Source organism: Pinus tabuliformis, chromosome 3_2 (genome assembly GCF_031772625.1).
Source record: "Pinus tabuliformis cultivar Carrire ecotype Pingquan chromosome 3_2, CPIR1, whole genome shotgun sequence".
Classification (NCBI taxonomy): Eukaryota; Viridiplantae; Streptophyta; class Pinopsida; order Pinales; family Pinaceae; genus Pinus; species Pinus tabuliformis.
Genome location: NC_142302.1, coordinates 795,220,200 through 795,238,547, shown reverse-complemented (window position 1 = coordinate 795,238,547; position 18,348 = coordinate 795,220,200). Strand labels below are relative to the sequence as shown.

Below are 18,348 nucleotides of genomic sequence, written 5' to 3'. Positions count from 1 at the left end.
ATATATTTACTAAGCCTCTGGGAAGATTGAAGTTTTAATTGTTTAGGGACACATTAGGTGTGTTTAGTAACCCATTCTCCATTAATGGTGAGTGTTAAAATTAATGGAGATTAGGTGATTATTGTTACGTAGTTATGATTGTGCTTTTGTTGGTCATTCAGTTCCTGTCATTCAGGGATTTTATTTACTATCCCTAACAAAGTGTATCTATTTGTTATTGGAGTTTAATGTGAAGCCTAGGTGGGGTATTTGCTTGTAGGAGCTCCTGGTGATCTGCACCTATGAGCTCCTCTTGTGTTTTTTGCCAATTCATGTCTTCCATGTGCAACTGTTGACATTTTTCCATGAAACATTTGTGTCATAAATCTCCTCCATATAAAAACCAAGATGTTCAAAGCATTTAAATTAAAAGATAAAATTCGGGGATTTACTAGCCTCAAAAAATTTGCTTTCCATAGAGAATTCTTCGAGATTGGAAAAATAGCCAAGAGCTTTGAGAGAAGGCACCTGATTAGTCAACTCACGAAGGGTAATTTTTCTTAGAGAGTTCTTGTTATAAAGACATTCAAGTACATGAAGCTCTGTTGTGGAGCGTGAGCCTACTCGCTTCCAACCCCAGTGCCAACTCGTGGATTTTGTGTTTCAATAAAAACTCCTTGCTTTCAAATGACACAAAGGCAACCAAGGCTGCCCTCTGTCGGTCCAGCCATTCAGAGAACTCATCATCATTGCCACTAGAAGTAACTAATATGATTTCACAATTAACGCAATCGCTGATGAACTTTGACTTGACAACATATATTTTCATCATATTAAGAAAGATAGTTAAGAAATATGTATTGAGCTTTGAATAAATTTGAAGTGCTCCGTTCTAATGGTTAAAGAAGTTTAGTGGTCTGTTAAAGTGTTAAGCACCTTACAAGGAATTCAAGGTTGCTGATCCTAGAATTTGAAATCTAATTTAGGTACACAACATTGCGTGCCATAGGAATTTGTAGTAAGTCAATATTTTGATATGAGAATGGCAAAGTTTGTAAGGGACATTTTATAATAAGAATTTTTTTGAGAAAGCCTTTCCATGGGGTAGGCATTGCCTTGTCTAGGAATTTCAATTTAAAATAACGTGGTCTTTCGATGTTGAAATATAGAGTTCTTAGAATGGACTAGTTTATGTTGTGTACATGTAATGCATGTTTATCCTAGATCATTAATGTGGGATGTGGGGTTTTTGGATTTGAAAGAAACAAAAGTCACAATTGAGAGGAGAAAAAGGTAGTGAACAAGGGCTTTGTGGAGACCTCATGTGAGAAAATGGAGTAGCAAACCCCAGGCTCACAGCAGCCAGTTATGGGGGTTGTCAGTGGTCCACCTAAGATGCCCTATGCTACAATGCCTTATCAAACAACTCAGTGGGTTGCACCTGTTGCTCCAACCTTTGTTGTTGGAATTGTTTAGACTCCTCGCCAGCCTGTATATACATATCCTTCAATTGCAGCGCAGCTAGTTGCACAACATCAGTTGGGGTACCAACGTCTTCATCAACAAGAGTAGAAATAAAAATAGCTACAATTTTTTTGGGCTAATCAGATGCATGATATAAAACCTGCATCAGACTTCAAGAACCATAGTTTGTCGTTGGCTAGAATCTAAAAAGTTATGAAGGGAAATGAAGATGTGAGGATGATTTCAGCTGAGGCACCTGTGATTTTTGCAAAAACTTGTGAAATGTTCATTTTGGAGCTTACCCTGTGCTCATGGATTCATACAGAAGAAAATAATCAATGCATTTTACATAAGAATCACATTACTAGAACATATATCTTTGATTTCCTTATGGATATTGTACAGAGAGATTAGTTGAAGGATGAGGGTCTTGGCATTCCTAGAAGACTTGTACCTTGCTTGAGCTATAACGCACCTTATAGTGGTATTTAGAGAATTATAATGCTCATGGGCTTAGCATAGAATCACGTTAATGGTGAAAAACTTAATGTGTTTTACACACACACTGCTTTCCTTCGAATTCAGAGGGTTAGAGGACTAACGTAGGTCATTATTGCCATGAGAATCTTTACACACAACCATATTAAAGAATACAAAGCATTAGTGTGTTAAAAGTAAACAATAGCCTTGATTGAACGACCTCATGTGTATGCAGTCATCCCTGTTGCAAGCAAAGCGTATGAGAAGTCAACAAATAAAGAGCACGTGGGCAAGGTTAAAGAAATACGTGGGCTAGTTCAAAAGTTTTTTTTATATTGAAAATGGGCTCCAAAGATATTGTTTAAAAGGCTTTGTGTAATTTTTTAAAGGGGTCTCGTTTGAAATGGTTTGAACAAATCATGCGAAAGAATTTATTTTTGGGTAAATGGTGAAGAGATCTTAAAGTGCATAGGTAGTTTTGCAGACAATTTTTTTTTAGTTTTATTTATTTATTTATTTATTTTATTTTATATATATATATATATAAAACAAGGGTGTCACATATTTTATTTGAGCAGAGATTGTTTTTGTGTTTTTGGGATTGAAAAAGAATTTAGGGCTTTGTAAAGTCCATCCATCTACAAAATTATTTGGTTTTTTGTCAAGCATGATATTGTTTTGGGTGAAGATTGTGCCTTATAGGGACATATATTGAAAATTATATTTTTTGGAGATGATATGGAAGATAGCCTCATGCAATCAGAAAAGTAGCTATAAGAAAAGGAATGACAACAGTCATGGGTCACAAAGCACGACTGAAGCATATTAAAAAAAGAAATAAAAAAGAAGAGGCAAAGATCATTTCCATTGTTCAAGAGATTCAGGTCGTAGCCGATGAACTGAGAAGTCTAGCATAAGGTGAAGAAGAAATCGAGGGTGATTGGTGTAGCTATGATCTGCTACCACTTCCTATGTTTACAGCTAAATATTTTGATCATTGGGTTATCAAGATGTTAACTTTTCTTAGAGGTAAAGAGTTAATTGAGTACAAGTCTAATAACCCATATGATGAAGTATGAGATGATTTAGAATTGAATTTTATAAAATAGGCATTGGATGAGAAGCGTTTGTGCAAGGTAGCAAAAGCTACAACTTCCAAAGAAACATGGAAGATCTTGGAAGAAGAATCTGGCACCAAGTTGAGCGACATGCAGCAGCAGGTTATGTCACAAGAAAAGAAGTTAACCGCAGATTCGAGAGAAAATGAGCAAGACTCTGAGAGGACAATAGACCTTGGAGAATTCCACTCAAAAGTGGATGATGGTTGTCAATATCATAAAATTGAAACCCATTATGCAAGCATGCATATGGATGAAGAAGATGCAACAAAGATTGCAGAGAGAGAAGTTGAAGCCTCTATGTGTGAAACAGAGCAAATAAATTCTCAAGGACTCCACTATAACGTGGATGATAAAGATGATTCTGAATCCCACTATGATGAGACCCATGTGGATGATGACTGCAAAGTGAGATGTCAATTGGTGAATCCAACCACATCTCATGGATTTGGTGAAGTTGAAATTGTCAACAAAATTGACAATGAGCACATGCATGCTTGGATATACCACCATAGTGTGGATGAACATTATGTTGATGATATGTGTGGTTTCTTTTTGAAACATGAATTGATTGTGACAATATGGTAAGCACAATGTTTGATGAAACATTGAAGGTTGAAGCTGCCACTATAGCAGCAAGATATAAAGCCGTTGGAACTACTCATGAAGCAATATGTCATCTAGCAACAGTTGATAATCAAGAACAGGATAAAGTGATTGAAGAGTTTTTTATGAGAATATCCACTAATAGCATAACAGTGGAAGACAACCTCCATGCAATTGAAAGGAAGGTAGATGTAGAGCAAGAAACTCTCACTGAAGAGAGTCATAATAAAGATGTTTTTAACATTGTTTTTGAATATGCAGGTGTTCAAAATAGCATGGGAGCATAAGTTTAAAGCAAGGTTGTTAATAAATTTGATGCATATTTGAAGCTCATTAAAGAATGAATTCAGAAACCAATAAAACAAATTGATGTGAGTCTTAAAGAAGGAACTGAAATAAAAGAATTGAATGAAATGGTGAATAATGATCTTGAGTGTGCAGACGACACGAAAAAATAGCAGTACCTGATGATGGAAGTGAAAAGAATGATATGGATGTTTCTGAAGACAAAGATGAATGCATTGAAATGATTTCAGGGGAGACGAGCACAAAGTAGATGACATAAGAAAGCACATACCTTAATGTATCTCAGGGGAGGCTATCTTGTCTGCATAATCAATCTAGTTAGCACAATATAGCTTCACAACGTATCAAATCAACCATAAATAAAATCATGATATCCATAACAGTAACCAGCTAACAAGTTCACATCATAAACTCATAAAAATATCGCATTCATGCATAACAATCACATATTCACTGTCAGTCTAAATTAGTATGAAATAATATCACAACATATTAACTCATACCTGAAGGTCATAACCCTAACCATTTGCATAGACTAATACAAATTAGCATGATACATATAACATGAAGATCTTAATGTAATAACCCTAATCATCAAGTTACTAGCATATAACAACAACAAATTATATATCATGTTCATCAACAACATATAACCTAATCATCAATCTAACTATTATATAAAAACAATAATTTAACCTATAACATACTCATAAACAACATATAACATAACCCTCAAGTTATCTGACATAAAACAACAAGAGAAATGCATACAACCACAAGTTACTACCACTCATGACTGTCTGACACATGTGAATATAACTACACTAATCAAATTGCACCTATCATGTATGTAACCATAACATCAACATACATGTACATAAACCTAATGTATATAACCATAATTCATATAACAACCGATTAACTAACATACAGACATGCCCAACATCCAAACCTGTATGGAGACATGCTCTTGCCTCGAGGTCTAATGCTGCAATTTCACTTTGTTGATCTTAATGTCCTACTCTATCTTAGCCAACTCATTAGCATCATAACATAACATATCATCATGATGACCTAATTTCATTCAATGAACTCACAATGTATGTCTGACCTACAATACATGCATAAGAATAACCATGAAAATGCATGCATAACAACATATAAACACTGACATGCATAACAAATGTGTATGCAACCATACGCTCATGACGACACATTCCACAACAACACCATCAACCTTCACATGGCGACATCACTACAACCATGATCAACACCATGCAAATGCAACAAGCACATACACAACAAGCATAAGGAACACATATGAAAGCATCATGAATGCATGACCAACACACATCCCATCTAGTCCGAGGGGTGAACCATGCTTTGATACCACTCTGTGGTATCAGATATTACCCAAAGAGAGTGCAACCTGCTTTGATACCACACTGTAACACCCTCTTACCACATCTACCCAAGTTATCGGCCAACTGGGGTAAATATGTGACGAGAGGCTACTATGATATGCTTCAACCTCCTAGGTGAACTTAAGGAAGTGGAATCAATGGAAACACATCAAACATACCTTCCACATCAAAAACAACACTCCCAAGAGCCATACAAACCACACATGTATCATTCCCTTGGGTCCCACTGAGTTTTTAAGCTATTAAACCTCTGGATTCTCCCATGCTATGGGCATGCCAGTGTCTACAAAGTTGTGGGCGCTCCCACAAGATGCATGCCTACATCCAGAAACTATTTCTAGCATCCCTGTGTGAGAGTTGGGGGAATTTAAGGCACTTTCAACCCTAGAATTCTGTCTGTTGCCCAAAACTTGCTGTAACTTCCAGAATCCATTAAACACATGATGAAAAGACTAATAACCAAAAACTAACTCTAGTACTAGGCTTGACCATCCCCAACCAGGATTGACATTCTGTCAAAAACTTGGCATTAATGCAATCTACAATTTTAAATAACATATCTGAACATAGGGGTCTCATACTTGTATGGGATTGGTTGTGAGGCATTGTTTCCTTATCATTTTAGCGACAGTTTCATCCATTAGGTCATAGATACATTGTTCATTCGTTTACCAATCAAAACATGAGGAAATCCATACATCATAGCTATCATAATACATGCTTATAAACAATATAATAGCAATAGAAATATCATTGATACATCAGCCATAAAATCCAGATATAAACCAATACATTTACATATAAGATATCAAGGAAGGAACCTCTAATTAATGAATGTGAAAGCCAACCTGGGATGGGACTACCATGTTCCGCCCAACCATAGAATGACTGAGCCAAATATATCTTTAGCTACTCACCCCTGTGTCATATTCCAAGCATGAATGTGGGACTCAAACCAAAAGAACCATCTAGGGCATCCCTAGGCTAAACCACCTCACCCTCATCAATAGAAACCAGGCTTTATGTAATCCATCATAGATCACTAGGCCAACATAATAAACATGTAATAATAGGCTTTACCATGATCTTCACCATATTACTAGGCCAAAACAAGCATGGATGTCACCATATTTCTCCACCTACACTATGAGGAATTTTCATGTCTCCTAGTCTCTTAGATTTTACCATAATTCATACCAGATCACTAGGCCCTAAACCGAGACACTAGTCTTTTAGGATTTATTGTAATCTGTACCAAATCACTAGGCCCCAAACCAAGAACCACTCTCTAGGCTTTAACGCATATCCTATCATAGGATTAATATCCCTGAAGGAGAGCAATCCACCTATTGGCTTTACCATATATCTCCTTATTCACTAACAAGGATTCCTAGGCCCACCGAGGCACACAATCATGTCCTTACCGCAACCCATAGTCTAGCTCAGGGTTACTAGGCCAATGGATTTACCATGATCCACAATATAGTTCAACGACCACTAGGCTATGTGCTCTATCAATTGGAGATCCACCTCACTCAGCTTTAAATCCATCCAACAATCTAGCTCGATGAAAACATGAGAACCCATTACACCATAGCTATCCGGAAATGGCAAGGCTGGGCTGAAAACACTATCACACCTAGAAAAAACCATGCCATAACAACAAAAGAACCACATGAAATACCATGCATGCCAAATATAGTAAAGGAAAATACACCTGAAAATCGATACCTACAAAGAATATCGTTGCAACTGCTTGATCTTTCTCTTCCTTGCTTGATCATTTCTTCCTCTTACATTCCTTTCGTTTCTTGATCCAATGCCAAAACCTGAGCAAAAGCTTTCCAACTGATCTTCAGAAGCCTTTTTATCAATCAGGTCTCTATTTTCCTCAATTTCCATTATTTTCCTTCAATTTCCTCCTCACATGCAACCTGTGACCTTCACCTTCCTTTTCTCCTAATTTCCTTTATTTTCATAAATAAATATGCCAAAAATGCCATTTTTCCTTTCCAAAGCCTTTGCCATTTCCTTTGCCAATTTCCTTAGCCATAATAAATCAAATTAACACCCACACTAGGATGTCTTTCCTAAAATTCAACTTAGAATACTTTTGTCATCAACCGCGGTCCTATATATATTTTACATGAGTTTTTAACTAGGGTTGTTACAATTTTCTGTCCACATTAACATTGTGTTCCGCAAGGATATGTGATACCTCCAACTCAAAAAAATTATTTTAATTGGAAAATTCTTTGTTGCTAAGGATTTAAGGCCAAGTTGTGTAATGTACCGATCCCAAAGAATCAATCAATAACCACTCGAGAATCGCCAAATATTTGTAATCACTTCACCATCCTATACATTACAAAGTCAAGGACAAGTCAAAGCCCAATTAATTCTACTTTATTATTAGATCTAAGCCACATAAAACCCTGACATGAATTTTGGCTCCATTAAAGAATCCCCAAGCCTTCGAAGTATCTATCTTGGGCCTAATTAGAACTATGTTCTCCTTATTTAAACCTTATGTGCTAAGCTCCTTGATTGTTATTTTTATTTTGTGTACCACCTGTCATATATTTGGGATCTGACTCTCAAAGATGGTAGGCTATTCCAACATAACCATATATGCCAAAGAACTAATCCTGGAAGTCTAGAAAGATGATTAAAGGCTAGGGTTTTTGCCCACTCTATGAGGCATTCCCCTAATGGCCTACTCTACCATGTCCTCATGCAAGCATCCTCAAATAAGGTTGTTTTCCACATTACTTGTGAAAAAACACAATCCATGAATATGTGTGTCATTGACTCTTTATTATTGTAGCAAAGTGGGTAACTTGTAGGTCCTTCCTAGCCTCGCCTCTGGAGATTATCTTATGTGAGGATCTTGTTATTTAGCACCAACCATAGATTGGCGCATAGCTTTAAAGGACAACACTACTTCCAAACAATTTCATACCATTGAAAAGGGTCTAACTTTACTTCTTATGTCACCATCACTTCATAAGCTAGTTTCGTCATCACCACCCTGCATTCTTTGTTTATTTTCCAAATGAGTTTGTCTAAGTCTCTGCTTAGTCCAATGCCATTCTGTGCAAGTGAGAAGACTAATTGGTTCCGTTACAATACTAGATTCCATGAGAAACCAATAGTATTAGCTATTTTCCAAGACCTCATAGACTTCTCATTGTCTAATTTTTATAGTCTTTTAAAATTAAATATAATTAATTTTTATGATTTCTTTAAGCTTAGAAATATTAGATATATCATAAAATAAGTATTTTGATGTCTATGAATATTTACTAGTGATTTAATTTATATAACTACACTAATTAATTAAAAAAAATTCTTAATTTATTCTATTAATTATTTAAAAAATTCTAATTCTCAATCATTTTAATATCTCTATCTCTATTTAAATTATTCAAATTATCATACATTTAATTATGATTAACCTCTAAAATATTATTTATAATAAATATTTTATATTCCAATTTTTTTATTTTACACACACATGGTACTTTAACACATGGTACTTTATGGTAAAGAAGTGTTCCACTAATATCAAGGTTACAACTACATCTACATTTATTATAAGCATTTTCATTACATTATTTAATCATTACTTTAAATAAACATTAAATTTTCTTTATACATTACTTTTCATATGGACCTACAACATTATAAACAAACATTAAATTTGTTTTATGCATTACTTTTCTTATGGACCTACAACCTTATAAACAACCTTGTGTTGAAAAATATCAATAATATTATTTACAAACCTCAAATCAATAATATCCTTTGCAGGACTAATCTTATGGGTTTAAGAAATATGCTTAAAAACCTCAAATTAATAATATCCTTTGCAGTTCTCATCTTAAGGCTTTAAGAAATATGTATGAGATTGAAACCTGTATTTTTCTTCAAATTTTGAAAATGTTATCCATTACTTAGAAATTTGAACAATATATTTTCTTTATTTTGTATTTATAATTATGAGATTTAAAAATCTTTCGCAACTCTTTAATTAATATAAATCACATGGAGTATATTGTCCTCTTATGGTGTGTGGCTTAAGGAGTAAACTCCTTATTAGCTGGAGTTTTGGCTCTTGCCGAAATCATAAGAAATTAGTATATCTGCTTCTAAGTTGTTGAATGTATTCTTGGTGTTATAGTGGCAACTACGAGAATTGATCCTCGGTCTTCCTTAGATTAGGTCTGATGATTACCGATTCACCATATTGTTAAAAAAAAATTATACCCTCTTTTTATATCTCATACTCTTAATTTTTTTGGTTAAGTGTACTACTTAATAAAACAATAATTTAAAATTTTAACTATTTTTTCATTTAAACATCCCTGATATATAAATGATTATAGATCCATAAACATATATTACCTTTAAATTTAAGTTTTATTAAGTATATCTCCAGTGTGCTGATATCAAGTTAATATACAAACGTTATGCACAAAGAAATATAGTTTTCATAAAACAATACACAAAAAAAAACAATGAGGTAAGGGTGATCTATTATTAAGGATCTAACGTTACACCAAAAAGTGACACGATAAAAGTTAGACATGCCATATGTTTTCAATACTTATTGATCCACCTATAGAGATGGGTACTCAACAAAATGAATTATGACGTAAGGGTTCAGTCCATTACTTTCAAAGACACAACATTATACCAAAAAGTGGCGTGACAACAATTAGGAAGGTCATAGCTTTTTAATATCTATTGCGAAATCCACCTACGGGGAATGGCCTTTGCAAAACTAAATGATATTAAAATTTTAGTAATAAATATTGTAATATTTATTTTTAGTAAATGAAATAAAATATAGTTTAATTAATAGCTAATTTTTTTTTTCCCAGGGGAATCTGATACTATAAAAGTAAAATTGTGATTTTTTAATTATTTAAAATGTATTATTAAATATATAAATAGTTTTAACATTTTAGGAAAAAAAAAACACTTAATCATTATAAATCAAACCACTTGAAAGTATAATTCATATATATATATATATATATTAATTACACTACATAAATAAAATGACTATTTTCATTTTTTTATTTTAATATTAACAAACATACTTAATTTTAAAATGTATTGCAACATCAATTATTATCACTCACAACATATCAAAAATAATAATAAAAAATCAATAGTTAGTAAAATATTCACATGCTGACAATAGTCCCAAACTATCATGATTGAGTGTTTGATACATTTCATTTTTGTGGTAAGTAGAAAGGTAAGAACCATTTTTCCATTTATCCTTCTTCAAAAAGGTACTTGGCGAACCTAAATCAACACAAACAACACTTTTGACTTTAAATGACAAAGGAAAGATCATTTTGTAACTAGAAGGTATTATCGCCATCAGGGGAAAAAATTTGCGATCACAAGTAATCAAAGAATACCTAATCAAGTGGGAGGACTTACCAGTAGAAGAAGCTTCTTGGGCAACAAAAACATTTTGCCGACAACACCAGTCGTTACGCCACCGTTACGTATGCCTTGAGGACAAAGCATCTTTTTAAGAGGAAGGCAATGTTATATAAAAATTAAAAAAATATGTAATAGTAATTGATTAGGAAAAAGGCATGATCAAAGAACATGCCCATTCACCAAGAGGCACCCAAGGTTATATTTAAGCTAGGGCCTTCCACAACTGCAAACATCATTATAGTTATATATAAATTTGTTCTTGTCAATCATATGTGCTCCAAATAACCAAAATAACTAGACAACGAAAGGAAACGACCCGAGACTCCATAAAGTAAGGTGCAATTTAAATCGATGCTATCCCACTAGATTTCAAAGTTCTCAGCAACAGCACACAGGCCAAAACACCCAAGAATCTTTGTCTATCTATTCTTATTGATCAAATGTGATCCAAATAACTAGAATAACTAGCAACGAAAGGAAATGACTTCCCCACAAAGGAAGGCACAATTTAAATTGTTGCTAACCCACTAGATTTCAAAGTTCCCAACAACAATACATGGACCAAAACGCCCAAGAATCTGTCATTTCTTCCACCACCTTTGTAGGCCAATACCTTCACCTCCCTCTACCACAATCTTGACTGAAGTCTCAATACCAACCTCTTCCATTACACAACCATAATAAAATACATGCAACAAGAGGTCAAGGAACAACCCTCAGGTCTAGACAAACCCCAAACAATAAATCCTAAGCCCTCCATATAATCTCAATTAATAACATATGCTAATTGGAGCACTGCATGTCGTTGCATGCAATAGAAAACTAGAACACTGTGTGTCGTTGCATGCAATAGAAAACTGTGTCATCAATGCTTAATTACCCATCATGTCTAAGGGGGTGGCTAGCATTACCTCCACAACCCTCACTTCCACCATATTAATGTCCATTTCAGTTTTCTTTTACTAAAACAAAATTATAACAATTAATTCAAATATTAATTACTATTAATTAAACATTATCTCATTCAAATTATAATATTGTATGGTTTGAATAATATTGTATGGTTTTTAAGTATTTTTTAAAAATTAATTAATAAAAAATGAACTACCATAAAATAAATATATTTAATATAAAAAAGTTTTGTTTTGGTTTTTTTTTAAATAAAAATTTACATAGCTAATATTATTTTTACGCCAATGATGTTTTCTCTATGGGCTTTCAATGTGCAAACACTGTTCATTGCAGCCAATAGCAGGGCTGCATTTTCGCCTTTACTAACTGCGTCGCGGCTCTGTTATCCAGATTGTTATGGCTAGAGTTCTCATACTTGCAGCAGATCGTGACCATCCTAGCCACCACGCTTCTTTATGTAATGGTTTATTCATATTTCTTCTACCGCAGCATTGGTTGGGGTTACTGGTCTTCCCTGCTTCCCGCAAATTCCCAGATGGCACACTTGGTATTCAAGTTGCTCGAATAGATTTGGAAGGGTCAAGATAAGTTCCTGGAGAGAAAAATAATTTTCTGAATCACTGATCTAAAACGATATTTCAGCCCATTTTCTCCCTTGAGAAAAATGATTTTCTGAATCAACGATCTAAAATAATATTTCAACCTGTTTTCTCCATTTCTCTGCCTGTTCCCACAAGGTATATAGTCCCATACATAATGCCTTCATACAACCCCCATAACCAATACCGTCGTGCACATGACCATCCATGTCATCCTATTTTCCACCATTTCTCCTCCTCGCTACTATGTTTCTTTGTCCACCATTGCTCCTCCTCGTTTCTTTGTTTCTTTCTTGTGGAAGTTGTTGGAAATGGTAATTTCAACTTGCAGATTTTTCCTCTGCGATGCGATCGCAGATCACATATCGCACTTCCCTTCTTGTCAACCTTCACCGTGTCCTTTGATTATTTGCGATGCGATATTTGCGATGCGATATTTGCGATGCGATCGCAGATCGCATGATTTAAAGGTTATAGAGGCGGTGGCACATCCATTCTCTTGTTGCGATGCGATGGTGTGATAAGTCATGCATTAAATTCCAGCAAGATATTTTGAGGCATGTAATTAATGAGATTTACTAGGGTTGGTAAATGTAGGTGAAATTTTGAATTTTATTATTTTTTAATTTTCACGGAAGTATGCAAAAGCAACACGTATTGTAAAAGATATTTTTGTGTTGTTCGATATAAAAAAGAATGCAAGAGCAGAGACGCATAGAGAGAGAGTAGAGTATTAGCAAGAAGAAGAGTTATTTCTTCTCTGCAACGCACAGCAGTGCTGAACTTTTAGTTTTCTGTGATAAAATTAGTTTCTGGAACCGAAGTTCCTGTTGTAAATCCCTCTGAGTTGAGGAAGACAATTCTGTAATAGTTTTTATTATTATTTTATATGATTAAGATCCTGTAGAAAATCAGAGCGTTGTTCTCTGTGATATTTGTTTGTTGTGTGTTTGAAATCAACAGAAATTTCCATCATGGTATCAGAGACAGTCTAGGCACTTAGTGAGTTAAGAAAAAAACAGAAATTGTTTTTTCACTATAGGAGCTGTAAGAAGTTTCTTGAGCGTTTTTTTTTCTCTTCCAGCAGAGAAAGTTTTTGCTTTTTTTTTACAGTCAGTATCTCTTCTTTATTTTTCACAAGTTAAGATGGCAGATGCTGGAACTGGTTTGACAAATCCCCAACTGCCACAGTTTAATGGGAAAAACTACAGTTATTGTTCCATAACAATGAAAGCATTGTTTGCTTCTCAAGGACTATGGGAGCTGGTTGAAACTGCCTATGCTGATCCAGCAGATGCAACAGCGTTGGCTGCTTTGACAGCAGCAGAAAGAGACCAGTTGAAGAGTGACAAGAAGAAGGATGCCAAATCCCTCTTTTTCCTCTTCCAATTAGTACATGAAACTGTTTTTCCGCGGATTGCAGCAGCAACAAAATCCAAAGAGGCATGGGATATTCTCAAAATTGCCTATCAAGGCATGGAGAAGGTGAAGACTGCAAAGTTGCAGATGTTGAGGAAAGACTTTGAAAATCTCAGCATGAAGGAATCTGATACAATAGATTCATTCTTCACTCAGGCTATTGGCTTGATAACCCAGATAAGATCTCATGGTGAGATTCTTGAAGATAGAAGGATTGTAGAGAAAACCTTGAGATGTTTACCCTCAAGGTTTGAATCTATTGTGGTGGCAATAGAAGAAACAAAAGATCTCTCACAGTTCACGGTAGATGAGCTGAGTGCTTCTCTTTTATCTCATGAACACAGACTGAGTAGAGGAACAAATTCCTCTTTTGAGCAAGCATTCAAGACTCAGATGTCTTTTGGCCAAAGAAGAGGTCGAGGCAGAGCAAATAACAGAGGTCATGGTAGAAGCGAAAACAGAGGCAAAAATTATCCTGCAAGCACAAGCGGAAGGAGCTGCAATCAGAACCAAGATGAAGGTTCAAGCAAACAGCAAGCTCATGGACAAAGGTATGACAAATCCCAAGTCCAATGTCATTATTGTAAGAAATATGGGCACTATGCCAATGAATGTAGGAAAAAGCAAAGTGACATGAATAATAGGCAGAATGCTAATTTTGCAAATGAAGAAGATAAGAACCCAAAGAATGTGTTGTTAACATGTAACATAGCACAAGACAAACAAGAAGATTTCTGGTTCTTAGACTCAGGTTGTAGTAATCACATGACTGGTAATATTGAAATGTTTGCCAATCTGGATGAAAATGTGAAATCTGAGGTAACAACAGGGACTGATGATACGATATCTGTCAAGGGTAAGGGCAGAGTTAGTATTCGAGCAAAAAATTGAGAACAGATGATTGTGCCAGAGGTATACTATGTACCTGGCCTGAAATGTAATCTTTTGAGCATTGGACAGCTCATTAACAAAGGTTACACTGTATTCTTCAAAGATGATTTGTGTACTATCAGAGACATACCTCCAAGCAAGAAGATCATTGCACAGGTGCAGATGACCAGCAATAGAATGTTTCCTCTCAAACTCAGGGCAGATTTGAAGGAAGGAAGAACTATTGCAGCTGTAACACAAGAAGTCTTTCAGGAACAACTGAAAGATGTGAATTGGTTGTGGCATTTGAGATTTGGACATCTCAATTTTGGAGGCCTGAATCTGTTGCACAGAAAGGGAATGGTAAAGGGATTACCATTGATCGAAAAACCAGACAGCCTTTGTGAAGGCTGCATCTTGGGCAAGCAACACAAAGAAAGCTTTCCAGCAGGAAAGAGTATAAGGGCAAAAGCACCATTGGAAATTGTTCATTCTGATGTGTGTGGACCGATGCAAACACCATCATTTGCCGGAAATAAATATGTTTTAACTTTCATTGATGATTACACCAGAAAGACATGGGTGTATATGCTGAAACAGAAGAGTGAAGTATTTGAGAAATTCTGCCACTTCAAAACTCTTGTTGAGAAACAGTGTGGGCATTATATCAAAGTGCTCAGAACAGATAGAGGAGGAGAATACATCTCCCAAGACTTTCTGCGTTTTTGCAGAGAGAATGGCATACAAAAGCAGTTCACCACGAGATATACACCTCAGCAAAACGGTGTTGCTGAAAGAAAGAATAGGACCATTCTTGACATGGTCAGAAGTATGCTAAAGGCAAAACACTTGCCACATGAGTATTGGGCAGAAGCTGTTACCTGTGCAGTTTACATCTTGAATAGATGCCCAACTAAAGCTGTCATGAACAGAATACCAGAAGAAGCATGGAGTGGTCAAAATCAAACTGTCACTCACATGAGAGTATTCGGTTGTGTGGCATATGCACATGTACCGGATCAGCTAAGGAAGAAGCTTGATAGTAAGGGGGAGAAGTGTGTCTTTATTGGCTATTGTGATGAGTCAAAAGCATACAAACTCTATAATCCATCCACCAAGAAATTGATAGTAAGCAGAGATGTGCAGTTCATTGAAGATGAAGCTTGGGATGGAAGCTTAGAGAAGACAGTGAATGTGAAGACAACTGTGTCTCACGAAGAAGAATAGGAAGGGACAGAAGTAAATAATCTTTCCTTGGTGGCTCCTCCTCCACCACAGCAAGTACAACAAACCACACCACAATCTGGAATTCGAACAGCCTTAAGAGGTCAAGGAAGTGCTTCTCCAAGCACACCACAGGGATCAGATATGCCCTCAAGCTCGGATGGAACTCCTAGCACACCAAGAAGACCAAGATTCAGAAATCTGAATGAGATTTATGAACAAGGAGAGGTAAGTAACAATACCGGTCTGAATTCATTATTCGCTTTATATTATCATGTTGATGACCCAGTCCATTTTGAAGATGCTGTAAATGAAGATAAATGGATTGAAGCAATGAATGAAGAAATTGGTGCAATTGAGAAGAGTAAAACATGGGAGTTAGTGGACCTCCCTGAAGGCAAAGATGCCATTGGAGTTAAGTGGGTCTATAAGACCAAAAGCAATGCTGAAGGCAAGATTGACAGGCACAAAGCTAGACTTGTTGTGAAAGGCTACAAGCAGCAACAAGGCAAAGATTATGATGAAACCTTTGCACTAGTAGCAAGGATGGAAACAATCAGAACAGTGTTGTCTATTGCGGCACAACACAAATGGAAGATTTATCAGATGGATGTTAAATCTGCATTCTTGAATGGAATATTAAAAGAAGAGGTTTATGTTGAACAACCTCCAGGCTATGAAGTTGAAGGCCAAGAGCATAAAGTTTGTAAACTGAAGAAGGCTCTTTATGGGCTGAAGCAAGCTCCAAGAGCATGGTACAGCAAAATAGATGCTTATCTGATTGACAATGGGTTTGACAAGTCTGATGGTGAACCCACACTCTACATAAAGGATAATGACGGTAAGATTATTATTGTTGTTTTATATGTAGATGATTTGATTTTTACTAGCAATGATGCGTCTCTCATTGTTTATTTTAAAGCAGTCATGAAAAGTGAATTTGAAATGACTCACTTGGGCTTCTTAAGATATTTTCTTGGAATTGAAGTAGACCAAAGTGAAAATGGTGTTTTCATTTTTCAAGATAAATATGTAGAAGCAGTGTTAAAGAGATTTAACATGCAGAACAACAAAGCAGCTGTGACTCCAACTGTAATGGGGTTGAAATTGACCAAAGAAGACAGCAGTAAGGATTTTGATCCAAAACTATACAAGAGCATAGTTGGCAGCTGTATGTACTTGACTGCAACTAGGCCGGACATTATGCACGCTGTGAGTTTAATTTCCAGATTTATGGAAAGACCGAAAGAGACTCATTGGCAGGCAGCCAAGAGGATTCTAAGGTATGTGAATGGAACGAAGGGGTTTGGTATTTTATACTCCTCTTCTGAAAGTTTCATGTTGACAGGTTACACTGACAATGATTGGGTTGGAAGTGTTGATGATAGGAAAAGCACATCAGGATATGTGTTTCATATGGGATCGGGAGCCATTTCGTGGGCTTCCAAGAAGCAACCAGTTGTGGCTTTGTCAACAGCAGAGGCAGAATATGTGGCGGCAACAGCAGCAGCATGCCAAGCAGTGTGGCTGAGAAGAGTTCTCAAAGATTTGTGTCATGAACAGGGAAAGGGCACAACCATTTACTGTGACAATAGCTCTGCAATAACATTGTCTAAAAATTCTGTTTTTCATAAAAGAACAAAGCACATAGACACCAAATTTCACTTCATACATGAATTGGTTAACAATGGTGAGATTGTTTTGCAGCACTGCAGAACAGAGGATCAGCTAGCTGACATCTTGACAAAACCATTGGCAAAGAAAAGCTTTGATCATTTCAGGAAATGCCTAGGTATGCAGAAAAAACCCAGCAGTTAAAAATAAAGGGGAGTGTTGGAAATGGTAATTTCAACTTGCAGATTTTTCCTCTGCGACGCGATCGTAGATCGCATATCGCACTTCCCTTCTTGTCAACCTTCACCGTGTCCTTTGATTATCTGCGATGCGATATTTGCGATGCGATCGCAGATCGCATGATTTAAAGGTTATAGAGGCGGTGGCACATCCTTTCTCTTCTTGCGATGCGATGGTGTGATAAGCCATGCATTAAATTCCAGCAAGATATTTTGAGGCATGTAATTAATGAGATTTACTAGGGTTGGTAAATGTAGGTGAAATTTTGAATTTTATTATTTTTTTAATTTTCACGGAAGTATGCAAAAGCAACACGTATTGTAAAATATATTTTTGTGTTGTTCGATATAAAAAAGAATGCAAGAGCAGAGACGCATAGAGAGACAATAGAGTATTAGCAAGAAGAAGAGTTCTTTCTTCTCTGCAACGCACAACAGTGCTGAACTTTTAGTTTTCTGTGATAAAATTAGTTTCTGGAACCGAAGTTCCTGTTGTAAATCCCAGTGAGTTGAGGAAGACAATTCTGTAACAGATTTTATTATTATTTTATATGATTAAGATCCTGTAGAAAATCCTAAGCCCTCCATATAATCTCAATTAATAACATATGCTAATTGGAGCACTGCA

At 35.7% G+C, this 18,348-nt stretch overlaps 1 pseudogene; it reads left to right on the top strand.

Annotated features, from left to right (window-relative positions):
- Positions 1–1,311: 1,311 nt before the first annotated feature.
- LOC149182987 (nuclear transcription factor Y subunit C-4-like) lies at positions 1,312–1,935 on the top strand (annotated as a pseudogene).
- Positions 1,936–18,348: the final 16,413 nt, after the last annotated feature.